A 25,407-nucleotide genomic window follows, 5' to 3' on the forward strand; every position below is an offset into this window, starting at 1 on the left:
AGAGAGCTTCAAGTGGGAGAGCATGTCAGCCAAACACCCGGCCATTCAGTTCTGTACGGGAAAGTGCCCAGCTGTTGTCTGTGGGAATGCACAAAAGCAGCGTTTCTGGTGCTTTTCCCAAGAGAGTATGGTTTGGACTGAGCCCAGGAGATGTCGGGGACCACCCAACACATGTGCTCTGTGTAAGGAGGACTCATCTCGATCCTTCTTTAATGATGTGATAATCTGAGAGAGACCCAAAGGAGGCCTGCTCCAACACGGAAATCCTGGTGCTCTGTGAGAGCCACAAGCCCACACTGAGTTACCAGCCTCCAGGCCCCTCCTTCCTATGCACAGCCACGCTGGGCTCTCAGGACTAGCTGCGTGCAGCCAGGAGCATAGCTCCCCTGTAGGGCTGTGTGTGTGTGTGTGTGTGTGTGTGTGTGTGTGTGTGTGTGTGTGTGTAGGGGTCACCCTAGTCAGAGGCAAGAGTAGCACAGCTATAGGTGGTATTATAATTGGTCCTGATGAAGAGCTCCAGCCTCATATAGCGAAGGAAACTAAGGTGCAATCCCTAGTTCGAGAAACTTGCCCTAAGCTGGGAGCAGTGGCACACAACTTTAATTCCAGCACCCAGGAGGTGGAGGGAAGCAGGCAGATTTCTGTGAGTTCAAGGCCAGCCTGGTCTATAGAGAGAGTTCCAGGACAGTCAAGACTACACAGAAAGACCCTGTCTCAAAAAGCAAAACCCAAGTCAGGTGTGATGGTACACATCTTTTAACCCAGCACTCGGGAGGCAGAAGCAGATGGATCTCTGTGAGTTTGAAGCCAGCCTGATCTGTAGAGTGAGTTCTGGGACAGCCAGAGCTGCTACACAGAGAATCCCTGTCTCGAAAAGCAAACAAACAAACAAAAACAAAACCGAAACCTAGATAAGTCAGAAAGAAGTAAAGAATAAAAGAAAGGAAGGCAGGAACTTGCCCAAGACCAACCAGTGGTCGGTGGTCCCAGCAAACCCAGATCTGCACATCCAGCCTTCATCGTTGCTACTTCCTTTCACCCCGGGACACACTTGGGAAATATTTGCTTATTGATTCATTGAGAGGCATCACCCACCGGTTCTTTCAAGACCATCTCTTTGGATGGTAGGCTGCACTCCCCAAATGCCAACCGTATGAACAATATATTGATCATTCCCTGCAATAATTTGTCATCTGGTGATTGAGACTTGGAAAATGCCAGGCCCGCAGAAGGAAGATGACAAGAGCCCAGGCTGTCGGAATATTTTTGCTTTAAGGGGGTGGGAGTTTTGAAAAGCCCTGGTACAGCGCGTGTCTCTTCCCCTACTGCTAGGCATGAAGGGGAGGGGATCATCATGCCAGATCCTGGGAGCTGATGGGGGCCCCTGGGACTTTGTGTCTGGCTGCTGGACGATTCCCTCGCCTCCCCAGCCCTGGAGCCAGCTGACTGACAGGCACTGAATTGGTATCTTAGGATAGACGCCTGTCAAGTGGTCTTCATGTTGTGACAGTAGGCAATTATGATTTATTTAAAAAGGAATTTGCAATAAACTGAAGCTAAAAGGGGAAGGAAGATCAGAGAATTTAGAGTGGAGAAAACCACTTGGAAGAATTTGGCTGATGGGCTTTTAACTAGAAGACAGAGGAGAGAAAATTTCAAGGGTAGAAACACACACATCCATAGAGGACCCAGAGACCCAGGCCACCTGTCTCCCACTTGACAAAAGTAAGCAATTCATGTTTTCTCTAAATCTCTCCTAACAGAACTTTACTTCCTCCAGGAAGCCCTCCAGATTTTTCAGCGGGACAGGATACTAGGTTTCTGAGCGTTCTCTTTCATCTCCCCTGTCCAAAGAACATGCCATTTCACCATCATCTGTGCAATAATTGTGTGACTATGTGATGGCTCCCACACGACTCGACTCGAGCAGGGAAACATGTATGTGCATATATTCACACACACAAACATGGGAGAGCTTATGTTCAGAAGCCTTAGGATAGAGCAGAGTTGAATCACCTCCACTTCAGCCCAGTGCATACCCACCCAAGGTCGGTCTCTGCTGCGTTCGGCACCATTGCTCCCAACACTTCTTCATCCAGCAGATGAGTCCTTGCTTTCCCGCACCCCAACCTCCCTACCGTCCCATTCACAAACCGCTCGGAAACAATTTCAATGTTGCATGGGGAGTGTAACACTTGAACCCAGATGTTTGACATGACAGTAAGTGGGGCATGATTTTCCTTTAGAAATTGTGCTTAGGCCAGGCGGTGATTGCACATGTGTTTAATCCCAGCTCCCAGGAGGCAGAGGCAGGCAGATCTCTGTGAGCTCAAGGCTAACCTGATCTACAGAGCGAGTTCCAGAACAGTCAAGGCTATTACACAAAGAAACTTTGTCTCAAGAAAGAAAGGAAGGAAGGAAGGAAGAAGGTAAAGGAAGGAAGGAAAGGAAGAAAGAAAGAAAGAAAGAAAGAAAGAAAGAAAGAAAGAAAGAAAGAAAGAAAGAAAGAAAGAAAGAAAGAAAGAGAAAGAAGAAGGTAAAGGAAGGAAGGAAAGAAGAAGGAATTGTTAGAAGGTTAGAAGGGCTGGGATGTAGGTCAGCTGGTAGAATATGTGTTTAGGGATGCATGAAGCCTTGGGTTCAGTCCTCAGCAGCATTTAAAAAGATGGGTATGGCTGCAAATAACTACAAGTCCTGTGTTTGGGAAGTAGAGGGTCAAGGATCAGGAGTTCAAAGTTCTCCTGGCCTGTGTGAGACCCTGGCTCCAAAACAAACAAACAAAGAAGCAAATAAAAGGAACCAGAAATTGGAGAGTCAAAATTATTCTGTCCCCTTAGTGCAAAACCAGACAAGAAAAACTTTTGAGGGTAGCAGTAATGTCATCCAAGAGGCCTGACTTAGACCTGGCCCCGTTCTTTCAAAGCAGTGAGCTGCTGACAAGACCATGTTTCTTCCTCTGTGAGGCGAGGATCATCATCACCTCAAGGACTGGATGGGTTGAAGGACATATTGATGAAACTGGAATCCTACTTCATGGGAAGCCCCCAGTGAAGAGAGAGAGAGGAGCCCTCAGTTTGCACAGAGTACCAAAGTTCCCCGCTGAGTCTCACTCCTTGTCTCTCTGTGGATGCTTTCTTCCCCTTCCCTGGTCCTCAGTTTCTCTGGCAACCACTTAGAAAGGGTGATGACTTATGCCGTCCATCTCCAGATATGTTTGTGTGAATATGTTTTGTTCTCTATTTATCCAGGCCTGAGAAATACAAAGCATTAAGAACCGGAATATTTTAACATAGATGCAGGTGGTCAAAGTTTAAATCTTCATTTGCTCCTTCCGGGCAAGGTGACTGAGCAAATTAGCCTTTCTTTGCCATAGTGATGTATCTGTAGGCACAGAAATAATACCTGCAGAATCTTAAGGAACCCAGAGCCCTGCAGTTGAGTCCTAGTCAGCATGAAAAATTGCCTAGAAGGGTTCCCCTTGTAACCAAGCTTGTAGACAAATAATATACAGCTACTTTTTCCCAAAAATATCTTTCTTCATCTTCTAACCTTCTGGCCAACTCCCCAGTTTCCCTGTGCCCCTTTTCAGGAAGATAGTTATAGAAGGTAATCTCAGGACAAATCCAGAATTCTCTTCATTCGGAGCATAAAAGGTCCTTCGGGCTGTGTAAGTGAACCAGAAAGTAAGTTTCAAGTTGGGGAGGTGGCTAAACAGGAAGAGCGCTGGCTTGAATTCAATCTGATGAACATATGTAAGAAAAACACAGGCACTGGACAACAAGATGGCTGGTGTGTGTGTGTGTGTGTGTGTGTGTGTGTGTGTGTGTGTGTGTAATGTTGTGCTGCATTGTCCTGGCTACCTGAGTTTGAGAACCAACTCCAAAGTTGTCCCCCACATGCACACCATGGCACACTAGTGATATCCAAACTCACACACACACACACACACACACACACACACACACACACACACACACACTGTCATACTTAAAGCAACCCTGGGAAGATGAAGTGGAATGGAATACACACTGTTAAGCAGTCAACCCAACTTCTGACAAGAAAAACGTTCTTGACAACACAGGAGCCAGGGGTGTCCCTACCTCTGTGAGCCCAATAGTCCTGCTCTGCCACTAGACAGCTCCTTTCACGGCCTCCATCTAGCCATTTCGCTCTGAAAGGAAATCTTCATAGAAACGGAGGTGAACAGGGAGGAACTGGCAATGCGGGCTCGGCTCCCGAGAAGTCCCACAACCTCTGGTCTGTTAACTAGAAGGCCAGGAGCCAGTGGCGTGGTGGGGTCAGGGACTGGGAGCCTAGAAACCAGCATAGTCAATAGGGTAAGTCTCTGGGCAAGCCCAAAGGCCCAAGAACCAGGAGTGTTGCTGACTGGGAACAGGAAAAGACAGATGTCCATGATCAAGCAGATGGCAAGGCTTTCTCTTCTCTGACAAGTTCTCAGTGGGTTGAAGGGTATCTACCATGTTGAGGAAAATCATCTTGCTCTTTACTTCATCCACCAATCCACGTACTAATCTCTTCCAGAACCTTCCTCACAGACACACCCAGAATATTTCAACTATCTGGGTATCTCTAAGCTCAGTCAAGCTGACACATAAAGCCAGCATTTCTGAGTTTCATCCAGGTCATAGGTCACACCCCTGTCCTGTGCCTGGAAGGTCCACTCTCACTTCCTCCTCAGCGAGGTGCAGACTCCCCCTCAGCTCTTGCTGTGCTCTGGGAAGGGAAGTGTGCCTGGCCCAGGAACACACTCTGGGATTCTGAAAATATCTTTCTAATAACACCCCCACCTCCCCACCCCTCACACCCTCACACCAGTCACTTCTCCCACCTCACAGAAGCCCTCCCTCCGCTGCAGCCCTTTGGCAAACACCCTACTTGGGAGATGCTTTGGGGACTGTGGCTGGTGACTCAGAGGATGAGTTTATCCCAGCTCTGAGGACCATTGGCCGCCTGACCACAGGAAGAACCTGAGGAAAGAAAACCTATGTGTTCCCACAGGAGAGCCTCTGAGGGAGGCAAGAAATGCCAAGTGGATTTGTTTCTTTCCTCATTGCTGTGATAAAAATGTGCGACAAGAAGCAATTTAAGGAAAGAAGAGTTTATTGGTCACCACTGAGAGGCTATTGTCATCCTCCCTGCAGAGAAAGCAGAGGGGCCCCGAGCTAGAGGCATCTGTCTGCAATCAGGAAGCAGAGAGTCATCCTCCCTGCACCCCTCACCTCACCAGTCCTGTCTTGCTTGCTCCCCACCATGGTGATTGACCATGCCTGTCAATTCACTGGAAGGTTGTAATGGATACTCTCCCCACCACCATGCCAGGGAGGCAAAAGCTGCCTGCCACACCCAGATCTGCCACAGTATGCAGGATGCAGGCAGGCCCTCTGGGCCAAGCAGGCCCCTGAACCCTCCCACTGCCCATGCCCCTCTGTGATTTCACCATTCCTACCCACATCTGTTCCCAGTCCCACTGACAGAATCAACTTTCAATAGCTATATGTATTTTTGTTGTTGTTGCTGTTGGTTGGTTGGTTTGGTTTTGGGTGTTTTTATTTTGTTTTTTCTCTCTTGGAGAAGACTTATCTGATTTTCGATTATAATGGCCTGGGATCATTTTGAAACAAACAAAAACAACAATGACAAAGAAGCAGAGAGAGACAAGTGACGAAGGTCTGTGCTCACCTCACTTTCTTTTTAATCAGCCTTGGACTCCAGCCCTTGGAATGGTGCAGCCAATGGTTAGGGCGGCTCTCTCCACTGCAATTAGCCTAACCTAGAAAGTCCCTCACATGTGTGCTCAGAGACCAGTTCCCGTGATGATTCTACAGCCTGTCAGATCAGCAGTCCAGATCAGCCATCTTCACCAAAGGTTGTAGAGATCATGGGCCCGCCTTGTCAGTCGGCAGCTGGAGATCAGTCATCCATGAATCTGGCACACTAAAAACACGCACCTGGGCTAAACACATACCTCCTATTATTCTTGCTATTATTTCCTAAACAATATAGGATAACAGCTTCCAGCATCACATTTATATTGTATTAGTTATGGTACCTCACCTGGAGATGCTCTAAACTTCAGCTTTCTAAAGTGTGGGAGAGTGCGCTCAGGCCATCTGCAAGCATGTGCCACTGGATGTTTGAAACTAGAGCATCAAAGGGTTTGGGTACTCAGGTCTGGACCAATTTCCCCACTGCTATCAAAACAAAACAAAACAACAAAAATAACAACAACAAGCCCCACCATAACCAAAAGTAACTTGAAGAGGAAAACATTTATTTCGTCTTACACTTCCAGGAAATGGTCCATTGACAGGGAAGTTTCAGCAGGAACTTGGAGGGAGGAAGAGAAGCAGAGCCATAAAGGAGTTCCCTTTGCTGACTTGCTCTCCATGGCTTGCTCAGCCACTAGCCTGGGGTGGCATGATTCTGGGGTGAACTGGGCCCTTTCAGATCAGTCTTCCATCAAGCAAATGCACCGCAGGCTTGTCCACAGGCAGTTTAGCGGGAACATTTTTTCAGTTGAGGTTCCCTTTTTCCAAATGACTCTAGGCTTGTGTCAAGTTGCCATGGAGTGAGCCAGCACATCATGGATGCCAAAGGGAAGATGTACCATAAGGAAAGCAGGCCCTCTGAGACAAAGTAGAGTTGTTTGGTTGGTACTAAGAGGCTTGGTACTCACCGGACTAGAGAGAGCCATTTAAAGCATAATTAAAGTGAAATTATGAGCCCTCCATTTTGTCTGTTCCCTACCTTACTCTGGGTTACAGGCTTCCTGGCCAATGCCTTTTATCCTTTAGCAAACTTTGATCTTATTATCATTATTCTATTTATTTATTTAAAGGGGGGTATATGTGCCATGCCGTTCCTGTTGAGACCCAAAGACAACATGCAGAAGTCGTTTCTCTCCTACTACCACAGCCCACAAGCTTTGATCATAAGAACTTTCATTTCTAGCTGGTGCGATGGCTTGGGGTAAAGGCACCTGAGATCTGGTAGACAAGCCTGTGGTGAATTTTCTTGATTGATGATTGGTGATCAATCCCCAGGACCTGCGCAGTGGAAGAAAATAACAGACTCTGGCAAGTTGTCCCTTCATTCCCACATGTGTGCTGTGGCACACACACACAAGCACACACACAGGCACACACACATGCAGTCACATTCATGACACATAACATGAATACTAATAAATGTAAATAAAAATGTTTAAGACTTTTACTTTTCCATACATAGCCTCAATAATCAAGAATGGACTGTTGGGGAACTTCCAGGAGTCAGACTGCAGACAGGAGAGAAAGTGGGAGAAAGGGGGTGCGCTAGTTTCCCATTACTGAGGTAAACACTTCGGAAGAGCAGTTGAGTGAAGGAAGGTTTGTTTGGACCCATGCTTCAAAGTTTCCTGCGGATAGTAAACGGGTACACAACATGCACTCAGCCCACCTTCTGAGTACGATTCAAGGTCTCTGTTACTGCTCACAATGCTCACAAAGGGACTTAGTGCTGTGTATGAATCTAGCTTTCGGGTTCAGGATACCTGGCAGCCTTCTGTCTAAGCAGTGAGACGGGACCATCAGATTCCCAGTGAGTCCCTAGCAGCCAGAAACAACCTAGATGTCCCCCAACTGAAGAATGGGTAAAAGAAATGTGGTCCATTTACACAATGGAGTACTACTCAGTGATTTAAAAAAAAAAGACATCTTGAAATTTGCATGAAAATGGATCGATTACCTCACTCAGAGGTAACCTAGAGCCAGATGGACAAACATGGTAAGTACTCACTCCACCCCTGAAGGTTCCCCCACCCTTCAAACGTCACTTCTCCAAGGACCACACTTACACCATAGGAGCCATGGGAACACTCACAACCGTGTGAGGGGAGGGCGTGTTTGAAATGTGTGTTACCTTTATATGGAGAATCTATAGATCTGCGTGGGGCCAGCAGCTGAAAATGGCTTGTATAATGTGTGCATACAGCACTAATTCTGAAACCTAGTTCTATTGAGCAAGAAAGATAAGGACAATATAGCACATAAAAACATCAATGAGACCAGGTCAGAAACATCAGTGGACTGATTCGAACCTGGAATTTAGGTCTAGTGAAGAGCAGACCAAGTGGCGCTCACACAACATCGCCTGCTCCAGAGCCGTCCTTTGGCACGCGGGAATCAGTCCTGGCTGGCCTGAAATCCACTGGTATCCCAGGCTGATCTCAAACTTGAGATCATCTAGTACCTAGCCTCTGCCTCCCAAGTGTTAGAATTACGGGCGTGAGCCATCACGCCTGGCCTTGCAACTCATTTGAAAAGATTGGTCTGGATCCAGAACAACACTGTTTGACTAATCAAAACACACACGTGCAGGCAACCTCTTTGCCTCATGGATCAACAACCTCAGGTTCAGATACCAGTGCTGGGGTGGGAGGGGCTGGGAGATCCAAAAGAACAGTCCTAGTCCGCCTCTGATTCACACTAGGGTGTGAAAGGGCATCAAGGAAATGCCGCGAGATTCCTCCTCCTGGTGAAGACTCTGTGCAGTCTATCCCCAGCAAAGCTGTAATTCAGGCTTCCAACAACCTGTGATTTACATCCTGGGTTGGTGTAAAAGATATTGTGCAGAGCCTTCTGAGTGTGTTCTGTGTGTTTGTATAAATCTCGCTACTCAAAATATCTCCCACAGTTGACTGACAGCCCATGTAATTTAGCAGAAGGCTAAAAATTAAAATCCTCAAGCCTGCTGAGGGAGTGTAAGAATCCAGTAACACCGAGCGCCGCCCCCTCGCCCAGGCCCAAGCTCGGCAGATGCCAGGGCTGTTCATTTTGGAGACGGAACAAAATATTTGTATTTAGATTTATTAAAGTCATTATTCCGCCATTTGTTCCAATGTGCTTTATTAAAACCGGATCTCGTGTCTGTTTTGAAAGTATTACCTGATTTACATAAGCCAGTCCCAGCCCTAATTACGGCTTCCTTTGGTGTCTTTTCATTCCGGGGAGGCTCGCGCTCCCCCGCCCGGTTTTTTTTTTTTTAATTTTTTTTTTTTTTTGTCGCCTGCCTTCATGGCCCATATGTCTGCCTTGAGATAGCAAGAATCCGAGCCTATAAATAGATGCTTCAGAACAGTCCCGCTGCCAGTTATCTGTCCACACATCAACATTACCATAATTGCAACAGGCAACGTGTAATCTCCCTAATCACACGTTCCAGTCGGAAAACTGGATCGGGTTTCATAAATTGTATAATTTGAGGCTTTCCTAAGCTAACCGCTGGGCAGGCAGGCTGCTGTGGGTCATCCAGGACTTGGCAGTGCCCCCCTCCCCCGCCTCAGTCTGGCCAAGCTGCCCAGAGTGTCACGGTGACACGCACCTGAGAGGAAAAAATAGTGCCGCACTCTCCCTCTGCGTCATGACCACTCTGCTCCCAGCAGGCAGTTCGCACGTTATTCCTTTTTATCCCTCTGGGGGAAATACCGTAAGTGTTCTCAGGATCCAGATGAAGACATCAAGAGAGGTGAGATGTTGCACAGAAAGTCGCCGAGACTCAAACACAGATCCCAGAAGCTGCCTGCCATGCCCTGAGCCCCAGATTGGATCTGCAACCTGGCGCCAGGGAGCTTCCAGTGAATCCCTTATTTTCGTCCTTTCAATGGCTTAAATAAATCTCAATCTTACTTCATTCTGAAGGCCAAACCGACCAACACTCCAGCAGCCCAGGGTGCTATCTGGAGTCGCTGAGCTTGCAGAGAAAAGCTAGGGAAGCCCAGTACAGACTCACTCCAAGGCCCCTTCAGCCAGGGTCTTCTCTCCTGGGGTCCCTCTCCTCCTTTGTTTTCTTTGCCAGGCTCTCAGAAGAATGCTAATTGGGCCAAGGCAGCAGGCAGAGCTAGGAGGCGGGCCAGCCTTCTGCCAGGCTCCCCAGACCACAGTTCAGCTTTCCTGGGGTTTGGTGGGGACTTCAGGAAATTACCTCTGGGCTTTCTACCTTGCCTGGGGAGCTTCTGGGGGTGGGGGTGGGGCTCCTTTTGTTTTGCGTTACAAGAAGCCTCTGGTGATGCTATTCATACTGGAGGTCCCTGGAGTGACTGATGACACCCTGACATATAGACTGGTCCCCAAGGATTCTCTGGTCCCCAGTGTGCTCTCTGGCACTGTTCTCTCCAGCCGTGCCTAGTAATTGGCCAGCCTTGCAAAGTTCCAGATGTCTATTAAATGCTTTAAATTGAACACTAATCAGATGATGGTGTGGTTACCAACAAGGTCCCCCAGGCCTCGCTCAGAAGGAACCATCTAATCTGTAGCCCTCAGTGTTTCCAGCTTGAGGAAACTGACAGTCAGGAAGGGGACGGGAGTGTCATGGTCTTAACCAATGCTAGGTTCTCTTCTGTGGTTTATTGATCTGCTTGTGTGCACACACGCATGTGATGGCGATGTGCTGTGTGTGTGTGCGCACTCGTGTACCACTGACAGTGGGATCTAGGATCTCCTGGAAGACACACCTCTGGGCATGTCTGCGAGGGAGGTTCTAGACTGGGTTGAGGTGGAAAGCATTCTAGATGTGGGCAGCACCGTCCCATGGGTTGGTGAGCCAGACTGAATAAAAAGAAGAAAGTAGCCCGAGCACCAGCATACACTGCTCTCTGCTTCCTGACTAGGTGCAAAGAGACCAGCTACCTCAAGCTTCTCCGGCCGTGACTTCCCCATCATGGTGGACTGTACCCCAAAACTGTGTCCGAATAAATCCTTCCACCTTAAGCTGTTTTTTTAAAATATTTATTTATTTGTTTATTTATTATGTATACAATATTCTGTCTGTGTGTATGCCTGCAGGCCAGAAGAGGACACCAGACCCCATTACAGATGGTTGTGAGTCACCATGTGGTTGCTAGGAATTGAACTCAGGACCTTTGGAAGAGCAGGCAATGCTCTTAACCTCTGAGCCATCTCTCCAGCCCCACCTTAAGCTGTTTTTGCCAGGTCTTCTTGTTTTTCTTTTCTTTTTTCTTTCTTTCTTTTTATTTTTGGCAGCAAAGAGAAAAGTACCAATACATGCTCCTTCCTCTCCCCCAGGAGCCTCTTGGTGTGATGGACGCTGTGCTCTCTGTCAGCCTTCTAGACGAGAGGTTGAAGAGCAGGACTTCTCGTCTCAGGCCTGTCCCCAGAGCATCACAAAGTAACTGTCCTGGCTGCTTTTTGTGGGTTTTGTTGTTGTTGCTGGTTGGTGCGTGTGTGTGTGTGGGGGGGGTATTTTGTTATTTTGGTGGTGGTGGTATCAACTTGATACAACTCAGAACCATCAAGAAAAAGGAACAACAATTAAAAATATGCCCCCATAAGATTGACTTGTGGGCAAGGCTGCCGGGCATTTTCTTAATTAGTTATTATTTGGTAGAACCAAGCCCATTGTGGGTGGTGTCATCCCTGGGCTATATAAGAAAGCAGGCTGAGGAAGCCATGGAGAACAAACCAGTAGGCTGTGTGTCTGCTTCTATTCCTGCCCTGACATCTTTTGATGAGAGACTCTGATGTGTAACTAACTACAAGCTAAATTAAACTCTTTCCTCCCCAAGTTACTTTTGGTCATGGTGTTTTACCACAGCAATAGAAACCAAAGTAAGACAGTGACCTCAGGCCTTGCTGGGTGGATCATCATCCTCAAAGCATGGCTTTGTCTACAGAGATGGAGACACGGCTGCCCATCACCTATACTTGGACTCTCGGCACCAAAGACAGTCCCAGAAGTTTCCAGACCTAAGGAGGGGACCTTCCAGCTGACCACCGCCCAGGGCATCCCCTATGAGAAAACTGGACCAAAACCATTTATATTACAGTCAGATGGCCAAGGGGTTGCCTCAGCAGCACCTGGAAACTGGCTTGAAGTGCACCCCCCTGGGCTCTACCCATGACCTGCTGAATCACAGCTCAGGGAGGGGTGGGATGTCTGAATTCCAGCGTTTGGAGTCACCTGGGTTTCAGAATGGCAGCCAGATCGGCCTTAGGCCTGGAGGGCCTTCCTGGATGATGCTTCCCGGAGGCTTCTGACCATAGTATGAGCACACGGACCAGCACACAGCATGCTGGGGGCAAAGAAAAAAATTTCCTACGTGCTCCCAGCAGCGCAGCCTACCTGCAGGTTCCTCATGGGGGCTCCTGGCTCCATCCAGACGTGAGTCAGCCTTGCTTTTAAGCTTTGAAGCTCCAGGCCTAACCTGTTCCCAATGCCGGGAATGCGGCTCCACAGCCACTTCACCCTGAGGGCTCAGCACGGGCCTCTCACAGCAGCCCTGACCATCTGAACTTCTCCAGGAAGCTTTCCCTTATGCCCTCTTTTGGCTTCCAGCACACCTGCTTAGAATCTATCGCTGTTGCCCGGTACTCAGTTGGCTGTACACAGTACTCCCCTGCCAGATCTGAGCCCTGACAGCACCCACAGCTCTCATGGCTCCCCTAAGGCCTTACCACAGTAGGGTTTTGTTTTTGTTTTTGCTCGCTCTCTGTCTCTCTCTCTCTGTCTCTCTCTCCCTGTCTCTCTCTCTCTCTCTCTCTCTCTGTGTGTGTGTGTGTGTGTGTGTGTGTGTGTGTGTGTGTGTGTGTGCGTGTGTGTGCTCTAACCCACTCACTCATGGATCATCAGGGACTCAGGAACAGGGGACTATGACAGACTGTGAGGAAGCTACATCATCAATTCAATCAGGAAGGGTTCCTGCTTGCTCCTTCACCTTTTTCTCTGAGGTTCTAGAAGGCTAGCCTCAGGCTGATCTCTCAAGCCAGGCCGAGAAGATCTGATTTACCCATCCTCCACCCCCTTGTTTCCCTTGACACACCCACCCAGGCACAGCCTCTCGCGACTGTCCTATCAGCACAGCACACATCAGGCCTGCCTGTGAGCGTTGGCCACACTCAGCCCACCTAGTTCAGCTAGACAGTTAGCGAGAGTGATCCAGATCATGGATGGTTGTCCAGGGCTGGTCAGCCAGTTCTATGGACAAGGGCAGGGACCCTCCAGCCCTGTGAGGGCCCTGGGAGCCTGCCTCCCACAGCTAGCCTCTGATGGGCACTACACGAGGAACACTGTCTAGCACTATGACTTAGGAACCAGGACCTGTGTGCTCAGAGTCCCACTCCTCTACCCCACAAGCTTAGGCTCACATCCCTGGAGCCCCAAGATTTCAGAGGCCTCCCTGGTCATGTGGGAACCAGACCTTTCCTACTTAAACACAGCATCAGTGGGCCAGATGACCTACTCTACATCCAAAATACACATTTTAAACCAGGGTTCCACTGCCTTTCCCCATCCCTTCTCCCTTGGGTGACACTCACTTATTTGCTGCCCCAGCCTTAGGGGTCTCGTCCCTGCTCTCACCTCTACCAGTGACCCTGTTCCCCTTGAGCCCGACACATACAGCTGAAACTTGGCAGGGACGGGGACCGGGAAGGATTACATTTATGTAATGATGTGTCATAGGAAAATTAAAAGATAATGAAAATCAGAAGTCCTGTGAGACTTTGATCCCTTTCCTGGCCTGTCTAATAAAAGCCTTGGGTTCTTCACGGCTGCATCAATGACACTGGAGATTGTTCCAGACCCACAAAGGCTTGTCCTCCGTTTACAGCTAGACAGGGATCTAGGCTACCCTTTCCCTGAGCCTGGTGTATGTGTGGCGGTGGTGGTGGTGGAGAGGGGCGGTATTTAAGTGGGTTTGATGCAGGCTTTCTTCTTTAACCCCAGATCTGTAGCTTGTGCGGTGAACTGTTTCCAAGGGCTCCCTGGGTGTTAATTGGGTATGGAGTATTCTTCCTAATGATGGAGCTTGTCTAGGGCTGATGAACAAGGGCACGGGCTCCTCCTCCTGTGGGGCTCTGGGAACCTGCCTCTCACAGCCAGCCTCTGACAGGCCTCACACAAGGAAACTGTCTTGGCCCCATGACCTAGGAAGCAAGCCTTGTGACTTCCATGTCCCACTCACAAGCCCACAAGCTCATGATCCACTCTTTGGAGCCCCGGATCTCAGAGGACTCCTCAGTCAGGTGCAGATGGTCTCACCTGCCTGAACACTGATGACCCAAATTAAAGAATTACAAACCAGAAGTCTCAGTCCAAATTCTCGGCAGATTCTTACACATTTAGGTCCCTGCTTTGACTGGTCAATGTGGACAGCGGCTATCAGAGAGTCTGTGTGTCTAAAGGACTGGTTTCCCCTGTCTGCCCAGGACTCAGGAGAGCACCCTCAATAGAGAGCTTGGAAAACACACTATGATAGAAGGTTCTAGAAGATATGGCACCCTGTATAAATTGGGAGACTCAGAGACAGATAAATGGATGTGTTTCACCAGCAACAGAGCAGAGCCCAGAGTGGTGTCTTGTTACATCTCTGAGGCAGACTCAGGCATCCTGGAATGCGGACAGGGTGAGCAGTGGGATTCCTTGTTGCTACTTGCCTCTGCTGAGTTGGCCCAGAGGGTTTGCAGCTTCTCCAGTTGCACAATACGAGGGCAGGTGGGCCTGAGCTCCTGGGCCCACAGCCTTCCTTTGCCCACAGCCTGTGGCTAGGCAAGTGCGGTTCCCCCTGGAGGACTCATAGCAAGGGCCGACTGAAGTGGGTAGGGTGGAGGAATGGCTGGGGTGCAAGGTGGGGCCATACTACTTTGTTTTCCTGAGGGATGCAGGCAAAGGTGTGGAGCAGGTGCCTCGACTTATGTGCATAGTATGTGCCTGCCAGTGTGCTAAGAGTTTTCCTATACTCCCTCGCTTTGACCCCACATAACAGAGAAGAAAGGCAAGGGTTGGGGAGATGATGGCGCTGTTTACTCAAGGTTAGAACCCCTGCTTGATTTTTTGTAAGTCCAGGCCTCAACTCCCCCAAATCAGGGACTGAGCACACCTCTACTCAGTAAAATGAGGGGCTGCCAAACCTACCCTGGCCAGTTCAAAGAGCCTGGCTATTTCCAGGGCATCCTGAAGCCCTGGGACCTGGCTGGGATCACCCTCCTGCCTTCCATCCCTCAGCAATGACTGCATCCAGCTGGACGGGTGAGTCAGTGCCCTCATTCTCATGTATCTGGGAGGGTAGGCCTCTCCCTGCTGTCGGTTTGGCTCCATCAGCTGGTATGGGGGTGCCCTGGCAGTCAGGTTGCCATCAGCCAGGCCCTGGAGCTTGGCAGCCTTGCTATACTACATCACAGGGTTTGCCCTTTCCCTTAACCCACCAGCCTCGCCCCTGGGATCAGAGAACCACTTCTAGATGCCTCTAGACACTTCCACCATGCCCTGGATCAGGCTGAGGTGACTTCTGGTACATGGCTCCCAGAATCCCCGGCCTGGCCTCAGCAGAAGCCTGCTTCCCAGAGCACACAGCCAGGCACAGAACCTGCTTCCCAGAGCACACAGCCAGGCTCAAAGGCCAGACTGCTGGTTCAGAGCCAGTCAGAAGCATATGAGGAGAAGGAATCGGGCCCAACCGCCCAGCAGAGAGGGAAGTGGATCTTGGCTGGACCTTCAGGTGGGATGTGTGGGAGGGTAATCTCCAATTGGACTGTGCAGGTAGGCGCAAGACCATCTGCTGAGTGCCAAAGCAAACATCACACCACATGCAAGGGTGGCCTTCACCTTAGTGGGAGGAGAGGGAGCCTCAGCCCGTGTTCCGGCAAGGTGGCAAACTTTCAGGTCCCGTTTCTCATCTACAAGATGGGTTTAATAAAGCCAGGCTTGTTCTGTCCAGTCCCTGCAGCCATTTCCACAGAGGGCCTGGCCAAAGGCCTGGATGCCGGCATGCTGCCAATACAGACATTTCTTTACACCCCCTGTGTTGCTCAACAAGACCTGCGCCATCTTCTCTTGGTCCCTTTCCATGTTCATCGTCTTTGGATGAGGAAGAACCTAGGGGCATTTTGCACAAGGCGTGCCTTGCCCTGAAGTGAGGTACCTCACAAGAGACAGAGCAAGCTTTGTACCCTCCTATAGACCCGTCCCTCTGCACACTGGATCCCTTGAAGAGCCTGAGGTCCCAAGCGGGAACTATGGTATTGTTGGCATCACTCTTACGACTTTAGTAATTTGCTCCAGGAATCAAGTATGTATTAGCTGCTAAGGGTGGCACTTGGGCACATAGCCCCTACCCAAAAGGGTTCGTGGGGAAAAGAGAAAGAGATAAGCTAATGACCTCTAGCTCAGACGGATACCAACAAGCTGGTGTGGGGCATATTTCAACCGTGGAATCTCATTTGTGAGCATTATCAGTGCAACAGACTCTTGGGGTTCAGGAGGATGAGCGGAGGAGTTCAGGAGGAGCAGAGGGCCTGGAGGCCCTAGGTGCTAGCAGGAAGAATTGCCTGGGCTGGCCTGGGCTGACCTGCGTTGGCCTGGAGCGATGCCTCCAGGGAACTCAGGTGTTCTGAACAGCCTAGTAGCACAGGTATGTGAAGCCCCCATGGAGCCCTGGGACATAACCAGCAAGAGACATGCGGGCACCCTGTGACCCGTATCTCTGCCTTCCAAGAAATGGTTGGATGAGGTAAGACTCACCCCTAGCATATTTAAAGAGCACTTTCACCAGCAGATCTCCAACTGTGGGTGTGGCATATGAAGTCTGATGTCACTCTCCTCCTCAGGTGATGCTGTCAGCCCCTCTGTGAATGAAAGATACATACTCGGATTCACACACCATATCCAGAAGGCAAGGACCACCCCGCCCCCCACAGCCTATCTCCACTGAAGAAGCTCTTCGAAGAATTTCTCCCATAGATGTCAGCATCTGAAGCTTTTGGTTTCCAGGTGGTGGAGCTGTTTGGAAAGGTTTAGGAGGCATGGTCTTGGAGAAAGTGCATCACTGGGGCTGGGATTTGAGGGTTCATATGCTCACCCTACTTTCAGTTCCTGCCTCTCTGCTTTGTGCTTGAGGCTAAAGATGTGGTCTCTCGGCTGCCTGCTCTGGCCAGCTTGCCTGCCACTTGTTGCCATGCTTCCCCATTGTGATGGACTCTAACCCTCTGAAACCATAAGCCAAAATAAACTGTTTTTTCTGTAACTTGTTTTGGGTTCTGGTGTTTATCACAGCAGGAGAAAAGCAACTAATACAAGGCCAAGGTCAACACAGGAAGATATGTTGTTTCTCTCCTTCCACTGTGTGGGTCCTAGGACCAAACTCAGTATCACCGTATCTGCTGAGCCATCTTACAGCCCCAGTGAATCTCCTGTTTTGTTTGTTTTGTTTTGTTTGTTTTGTTTTGTTTTTCAAGGATGGTTTTTCTGAGCATCTCTGGCTGTCCTGGAACTCACTCTGTAGACCAGGCTGGCCTTGAACTCAGAAATCTGCTTGTCTCTGCCTCCTGAGTGCTAGAATTAAAGGTGTACACCACCGCCTGGCTAAAGAACCTCTTGCTATAGCCCAACTCCTATATTTTGCAGATGATGAAACTGAGACACGAATGTGACTTTGGGGCTGGAAAGTTGGCCCAGTGGTTAAGAGTACTGATTGCTCTTCCAGAGGACCTGAGTTAGATTCCCAGCATCCACAGAGTGGCTCACAACCATCTGTAATTTCAGTTCCAGGGGATCTGATGCCCTCTTCTGCTGGCACCAGGCACACACCTGGTTCTCAAATATATATGCAGCCAGAATACCCATATACATAAACTAAAACTACAATTGAAAAGGAATGTGCCTTTTTACTGGTGATCAATGAGTCATGGAAAATGGGCCTAGACTCCTGCATTCTGCCCAAGGGTTCTCGCATAGACACCTGCTAATGTATATCCCTGCCCGGCTGTAGCTCTTGGTGTCCTGCCTCAAGATGGAAGGAGTAGACTGAGCTTCCTGTCCTTTCAACCTCTGCCCATTCCTATCCCATGATTTCTTTCGCCGAAAACCTCCACACGACTCTCCTTACTCACAGCCCTGCTATGACCACACTGGGTGCTTCATCTCTGTGAAAATCTCCAGGCGCTCATTCATCCCCACCACGCACAGGCACAGCCCTGTTCCAGGGGTCCCTCTTCTGACTTTCATGGGAACCAGGCATGCACGTGGTATGTACGTGTACATGCAGGCAAAACATTCATACATCAAACTAAATAAATTAATTTGTAAAAGAAGAATACTTGGGAATACATTTCATCCAAGAGGTGAAAGATCTATACATTGAAAACTATAAGACATTGGTGTTTAAAGTTGAAAAAGATACAAGTAAATGGAGATATTCCATGCTCGTGGATTGGAAGAATTAATATTCTTAAAACATCCACACTACCTAACGCCATCTACAGTTAGCATTGTTCCTCTCAAAGTCCTAAAATTCATATAGAACCACAAAGATTCCAGTCAAAGCAATCTTGATTACAAAGAGCAAAACGGCTACAGGCATCATACTACCTCAGCTCAAAATATACTGCAAAGCTACAGTAATCAAAACAACAGGGTATGGTCATAGAAACAATTAAAGAGATCAATGTAGCATATGCCCAGAAACAAATCCATGCTTAATAAAATCAATTGTTTTAAGACAGTCTCCTCCATAATCGGTAGTCACACAGAGAAGAATGAAACATAGGTTTTTATCTCATAAGACACACAGCATTCAAGATGGATTATTAAGATGTTCTTGTAGAGAATGAACTTGTAATATGTAGGGGAAATGCTCCCACAATGCTGGTCCCTGTGATGGATTTTAGGATATGAAATAAAGACGCAGACCATAAAAGCAAACATGGGATTGCCTCCAGATTAAAAGGTTCTACACAGCAGAGGAGGCAGTCAGTAGTGTGGAGGCGTAGCCCTCAGACTGGAGGCAAATATTTGCAAATTGCACACATGAAAAGGAGTTGACATTCAAGAAACATGGAGCGCTCAAGCAACTCCATTGTAAGAAAACACATAAGCAGTTAAAAATGGCCAAGGGATTGAATGAACACTACTCAAAAGAAGGCAGGCAGATATCCAATGGGTGTATTTAAAAAACAAAAAACAAACAAACAAACAAAACCTCATGCCAACAATATGCCTCACGGGTAAAGGGCCTGTGGCCAAGCCTGATGACCCGTGTGGCCTGCATCGTGGATGCAAAGAACTGACTCCCGGGAGCTGCCCACTCATCTCCACACACCCAGATAAATAAGTGTAATAAAAAAAAATGCTCAGTATCACTAAAAACACGAGGAAAGATCTTCCCCCACCTGTTAGTTCGGCTGCTAACAAAAAGATCAAAGCTAACAAGTGCTGGCAGGAGTGTAAAGACGGAGGAATCCTTGCACACCACCAGCGTGAAGGTGGGCTAATGCGGCCGTTAGAGGAGCGAGGGTAGGAATGACTCCAAAATTTAAAACAGTGCTCTGATCTGACGCAGGCCGACCACCTGTGGGTGGGGAACCGGAGGAAACAGAACCTCTGTGCTGAGTATCGCAGCCGTGGCAGAGGTAAGGAGTGAGCCTAGGCCTCCGCCAACAGGCCGACAGGTACAGACAGCTCTGGGTATAAAGCGCAATGGGAGAGGACTGGAGAGCAAACTCAGTGCTTGCTCTGAACCTGCATATCAAAAGCAAGGTGTGGTGCACAGGCTATTGATCCCAGTGCTAAGGAGGCAGAGACAGGCCCATCCTTGGGGCTCACTGGCCCCCTAGCCTAGTTGACGAGCTCCAGGACCGTGAGAAACCTTGTCTCAAAATGAAAGTAGACAAAACCCAAAGAAGAGTATTTGAGGTGTCCTCTGGTTTCCACATGCATGTACACACACGCACATGCACCCCTGCACACATGTCACACAGGGAGGAGGCAAATAAGCACAGGTTTTCCTTCCAGTTGCCAGAAGCTGATGATACCCTACCCATCCATCCTCCTCGGACTCATTGTCATAGCCAGAAAGCATTTTGGTAAAAACGATGTACCGCCTTTCTGGCCTTGAGAATTAACTTCCAGCTCTTGGTATGGTGTACAAAGCTTTCCTGACTATGACCAGTGCCTTCTGCCCAAACTGTCTCATCCTGCCACATGCCCACACCCATTCTTGGCCCCAGCTGGACAAACACGTGGCACTTCCAACAGCCCCTCAACCCGGAGGACTAAGATGTGCTCAGACCAGCTTCCTGCCCTTTAACCTCAAGGTCTGCTGGTGGACTTGTTTTTAAATTCCTTTCTCTCCACAGGAATGTTCTCCAAGGGCCAAGCCACCTTCCCGCCTCTGGACTCTTGGAAACCCTGGAACACAAGGGATTCACTGTAGACGACTCACACAGCAAGCTCCCCACACAAAACAAGCACAGTATTTTAGTCATAGGCACTCCAGGGTCTGAAATTAAAGTCAGGGCAGAAGGGAAATATGGAACCCCCTCCCCTGAAAAGCAATGTGAAGGCTGATGGAACACACTACACACACACACACACACACACACACACACACACACACACACACTGGGTGGGGTGGACACAACAAATAACTTAGCCAAGTATCCCAGTCTTCACTGATATGCAAAGTCCCCAACAGCTCAGACACACAGAGTAATAAAAGCCACAGAGATGGTCTGGCTTGTCCCCTCCTTTCTGCCTAGGTAGGTCTAGGTCTTGCTTCATGGCAGAGGTTACACACAGGTGCAGCCCCAAGGGACCTGCATTCCTGACTCTTGTAATTCGATTTTCAGTTTTCTAGAACAGCCCTTTTCTGTGCTGTGTCTGCAATGTGTTGGATCTGATAAAAGATTGCCTCAAAGTTCAAAAGGGACCAAACTTTGTAAGTCATTTCAGAGACCCCGTGGATGCCGGTGAGGCAATATCAGTGGGTGACGACAGAGTAAGGGGAATCCCACAGCTCATCCGTGGGTGGGCTAGCTGCTCAACTCCATCCCTGCTTGCCTTGTCTACAGGGAGGGGATTCTCATAGGCCTGACTTCCACTGGGTGCTTCCTTCAGATGCTGGGGACAGTGAGATGGCTCAGCAGGTGAAGGCGCTTGCAGCCAAGCCTGATGACCTGAGTTCAATCCCTGGGACCCACACAGGGGAAGGAAAGAACTGACTCCTGCAGGTTGTCCTCTGACTTTCCCACACTGTGGTGTGTACATACATACACATGTGCAGGAGTGTGCTCACACTAAACATAGGTAGGTATGTAGGTAGGTAGATAGATAGATAGATAGATAGATAGATAGATAGATAGATAGATAGATAAACATAAAACTTTTTGATTTTAAAGGTTGGCTAAGATGGTAGTTTCTAAAAGAGACAACCATGAGCAAAACAGGTGAATAGTTCATAAGAATGGGCTCTCTGAGCTACGCTGGCAAGTGCAGCTACAGCTAGGGTGGGCAGACAGGAACCTGCTCTGTTGGAGGACCAAGGACACCACATTCCATCTTTACAGCCTGTAAATGTGACCTCATCTGGAGAAAGGGCTGTTCCAGATATAATTAAGAGAAGAGCCTCAAGGCAAGGATGATCCAGGATTATCAGGGTGAAGTGTGAGGCTGAAGTGGCCACACGCATCCAGGCAGGCACAGGGAGATAGCGGAGAAGCAAATGTGTGAAGAGAGATGGAGGGAGATCTGAAGGCGCTGGTGTTGAAGACAGGAGCTAGGAGGCCACGAACCAAAGCTTGCCTGCAGTCACCAGGATGTGGGAGAGGTGAGGAATAGATTGTTCCCTGGAGCCCTGAGAGGAGCTCAGCTTTGTGAAGACACCTTGGTCTCAGCCCAGTGACGCTGACTTTGGTCTTGTGACCTCTAAAACTTAAAGAAGATAGATCTCTGGGGTTGGAAGCCGTCATGCTCATAGTGGCTTGCTATAGCTGTCACGAGAGATCCAGGCAGATCCTGGGGACCAACCCATTTTCATCTGACTTGGACATACCCAAAGACACATAGCATCCTAGAGTCTCGGCCAAGGCCCTGCCCTACTATACTTTCTCCTGGCCATGCTGAGACCCAGAAAGACCAAGATGAGGAAACTCCCAGTTGTCATGGTGACTTACAGCTGGTCATCACTGTCCCCAGGCTGGGTGCTTGCCTGTCACCTAACTCCCATGCTAGGTTCTATGGGACAGAGTTGGGGAGTGGGAAATAGTTTATAAAGATCTACCCCAGTGTAAGAAGGAAAAGAAATTGAACCAGGCCAGGGAATTGCAAGGCTAGGCAGATGAATCATCAGCCCACCCAGGCAGGAGCTGTCCATTGAGGTGGCTGGGAGTTTATAGCCTGTCATGGTCTGAATGTGGCTTGTGGTTGACTCTTGGAAAGTCGTGCTTAAAGTGTGTGTGTGTGTGTGTGTGTGTGTGTGTGTGTGTGTGTGTGTGTGTAGGTCAGAGTACAAGTTTGAGTATCATTCCTTAGGTGCTAATTAACTTCACTGTGAGATTCTCAACTGGCCTGGAACTTGCTTGCCAAATAGGCCAAGCTGGCTTGCCAGTGAACCCCGTAGATCTGCCTATCTCTGCCTCCCTGGTGCTGGGATTACAAGTGTGTGCCACCACACCCTGCATTTTCTATTTGGGTTCTGGGGATCAAACTCATGCCCTCGGGCTCCCAGGGCAAGCCATCTGCACAAGGCCTCCTGCTGAGATGCGGTTGTTGTAGAGGAGGTATTAGAATGTATGCCAATAGCATATGAGTAAGTGACTGAAAGAGATGACTGTCTTTCTCCCTGGACAGGTCCGTTTTCCTGAAACTCAGCTGTTACAACCAAGACAGCGTCTTCAGTTCCATCCCTCCTACAAGTGTCTGCTCACCTTCCCGCTTGTCCACAGTCATGACCCAGTAACATGCGGCTGTCCAGTCTCGAATTTCCAGCTTCCAGAACTATGACTTAAGTAGACATCTTCCTTTCTAATTTCTCCAGTTCCAGGGCGTCTGCTACAGCAACCACTGGTTGGGAGACACCTCCATCTTGCCCTGGAGAGAAATGCAGTCTGCTCTGGAGCGGCAGAAGCAGCCGAGGCAGGAATTCAAGGAGGCAGCAGCTGCTACACATACGGGCGGGGCAGCCTCTTCAAAGGTGGCTCTGGGCAGTGCGTGGAACTCAGGTCACTGTCTACAAACAAGGAGAGAGTCTTCCACTGTAGCCTTCAACTCTTCCTGGATGACTCTGACAGCACCCAATGTCCCTAGACCCTTCATACCCAGAGAGAGAACTTGTTAGAAATACAGAATCTATCACGGGCCCTAGAGTCCAGGAAAACACATATAAATTAGACTTACTTATTTATTGGGGGAAGGCATGTCAGGGTGTGACTGTGGAAGTCAGTCTCACCTTCCACTGTGTGGCTCCTAGGGCTTGAACTCAGGCCATTAGGCTTGACAGCAATCTCTCCTACCTGCTGAGTCATCTGGCTTGCCCTACATTCTGTTTTGAGAAGCAATCACTTGACCAGAGGCCAAGGACAGCACCGATCTGTTTTATTATAGCCCTAGTAAAATGTGAGTCAAGTGTGAAGGCTCAGGCCTTTAATCCCAGCACTCAGGAGGCAGAGACAGGTGAATCTCCGTGAGTTCAAGGCCAGCCTTGTCTACATAGTGAGCTCCAAGACAGCCAGACTGCATAAATAGACCCTATCTCAAAAACATTCTATCAAAATTTAAGATTTAGGGACTAGAGAGATGGTTCAGCGGTTAAGAGCACTGGTTAAGAGTGGAGGACACGGGTTCAATTCCCAGCATCCACAAGGAAGCTTACAACTGTCTGTAACTCCAGTTTCAGGAGAGCTTCTGGCTTCCTTGGACACTGTACATAAGTGGGGTACAGACATACATATATCATACACATAAAAATAATAAAAATAATACTTAAAATATAGAACATTTCAATAATTTGAATTATACTATAAAATCATATTTTTACATATTTTACGGAGAAGACTATGAGATGGAAGAGCTGTCTTTTACACATGTCAACTTGATAGCTCTCTCCCATTATTTTAAGTACAAATAAAAAGCTACCCACCAGAGCTGGGATGTGGCTCAGTTGGTAGAGCGCTTGCCTGGTGCACACAAATTCCTGGGTTCAATCCCCAGCGCTCCAGAAACCCGGTGTGGTAGCACAGGCCTGTAACCCAGTCATACAGGAGGTAGAGAGGCAGGAGGATCAGAAGCTTGGGACCCTTCTCAGCTTCTCAGAAGTTTGAGGCCAGCCTTTGGGTGGGGGTGGGGGGACTCTCAGTCACGCCCCCAGCAGGCAGCTCTGGCTAATCTGTGGAACAGTCCTGAGCCCTGCAGGGACCTCAGGCCTTTCTGACCTCCCTGGCTACAGCCACACCTGCTCCATTGAATGCCCACATGGCCACCTGTTCCCGCTGACTTCCCCCCTCAGCTATGTCTGCTCTAGTGGCCCTTCGTCCCAGATTTCCCTTCTACACGAGGCCTTTCATCTTTGCAGGTTTTTTCCCCCCTTAACATCCCTGACTCTCTTGTGAAATGCAAATTAATTAGCGTCTAATTACTCACTCATCACCGAGTCTGTAGCCTTCTCTGTCAGGTTTCTGTTGAACATCTCTCTCATCAGCTGAGAACACAGCCCATTAGGAACAATGTAGTTTAGGGGAGGCGGGCGGCCCCTCCCCCTGCCTCTCAGGCTTTGTCAGAAACCATCTAAGCGGAAGATTCCAGAAGTACACCCATTCCGACCCCACCTGCCACTCATTCTAATCGCCGGCCTCATTTCAGGGAACTGACTGTAGTTTGTGCCCAGGGCTGTGCTAGGTCAAGGTACGAAAGCCAGCCTCTTGCCTCAGGGAGGCTGCCGCATGAGGAGCCAAGATCTGCCTGTGTGCAACTGTCCATGCCCTGCCAGCCAGTAAGGAAATGTGGGGCATGCCCAGGGACATGGCGTAGTCTTTCAACCCAGACGGCTGAGTTTTACTTTAGGAGGTGACAGCCAACTCGAGCTGGCTGTCAGCCTTTGCCCTCAGTCTTCCTGAAGCCAGCCTGTATAGGGGAGAAAGGGTCACCAACTCTCTGGAAGACCGACAGCTTGGGTCCCCCTGGGAGCTGAAGATGATGGACTCAGCACTGGGAGAATTAGCCCAGTCTGGGCTGTGCTAGGCATGGTTGGCTCAATGTACGAATATGTTTACATGTGTTTGAGTACATGTGAACATGTGTACACACTCCTGTACAGGCCAGAGGTCATTTCTCAGGGAGCGCTCTACCTTGATTTTTTGGGACAAGATCTCTCACTGGCGTTGAGTTTGCAGATTCTGCTAAACTGGCACAGAACCTTGTCCCATCTCCCCGACACTGGGATTACAGACGGACACTACCACGCTTGCCTTTCATGGGTGCTGGGGGCTGAACACAGGTCCTCATACTCTCTCAGGGATCACTTTACTAACCCTGTCCCCGCCCCGAATCTCTCTGGGTACTGTTCTTTACCCTGGTGACCGTTGCTCTCTTTCTTAGACACTTTAGGGTCACTTTATATCTTCCTGG

The 25,407-nt window shown here is 49.0% G+C and overlaps 1 long non-coding RNA gene across 1 annotated transcript; it reads right to left on the minus strand.

The window, feature by feature from the left end:
* Positions 1–6,127: 6,127 nt before the first annotated feature.
* On the minus strand, positions 6,128–24,585 carry LOC125393604 (uncharacterized). The gene is made up of 4 exons (XR_007229866.2): positions 24,424–24,585; positions 22,713–23,094; positions 16,534–16,637; positions 6,128–7,067 (listed from the first exon to the last, which is right to left on the minus strand). It is a non-coding gene; the product is annotated as an uncharacterized LOC125393604 (long non-coding RNA).
* Between the last annotated feature and the right edge of the window lie 822 nt (positions 24,586–25,407).

Source organism: Myodes glareolus, chromosome 4 (genome assembly GCF_982192425.1).
Source record: "Myodes glareolus chromosome 4, mMyoGla1.1, whole genome shotgun sequence".
NCBI classification, from domain to species: domain Eukaryota; kingdom Metazoa; phylum Chordata; class Mammalia; order Rodentia; family Cricetidae; genus Myodes; species Myodes glareolus.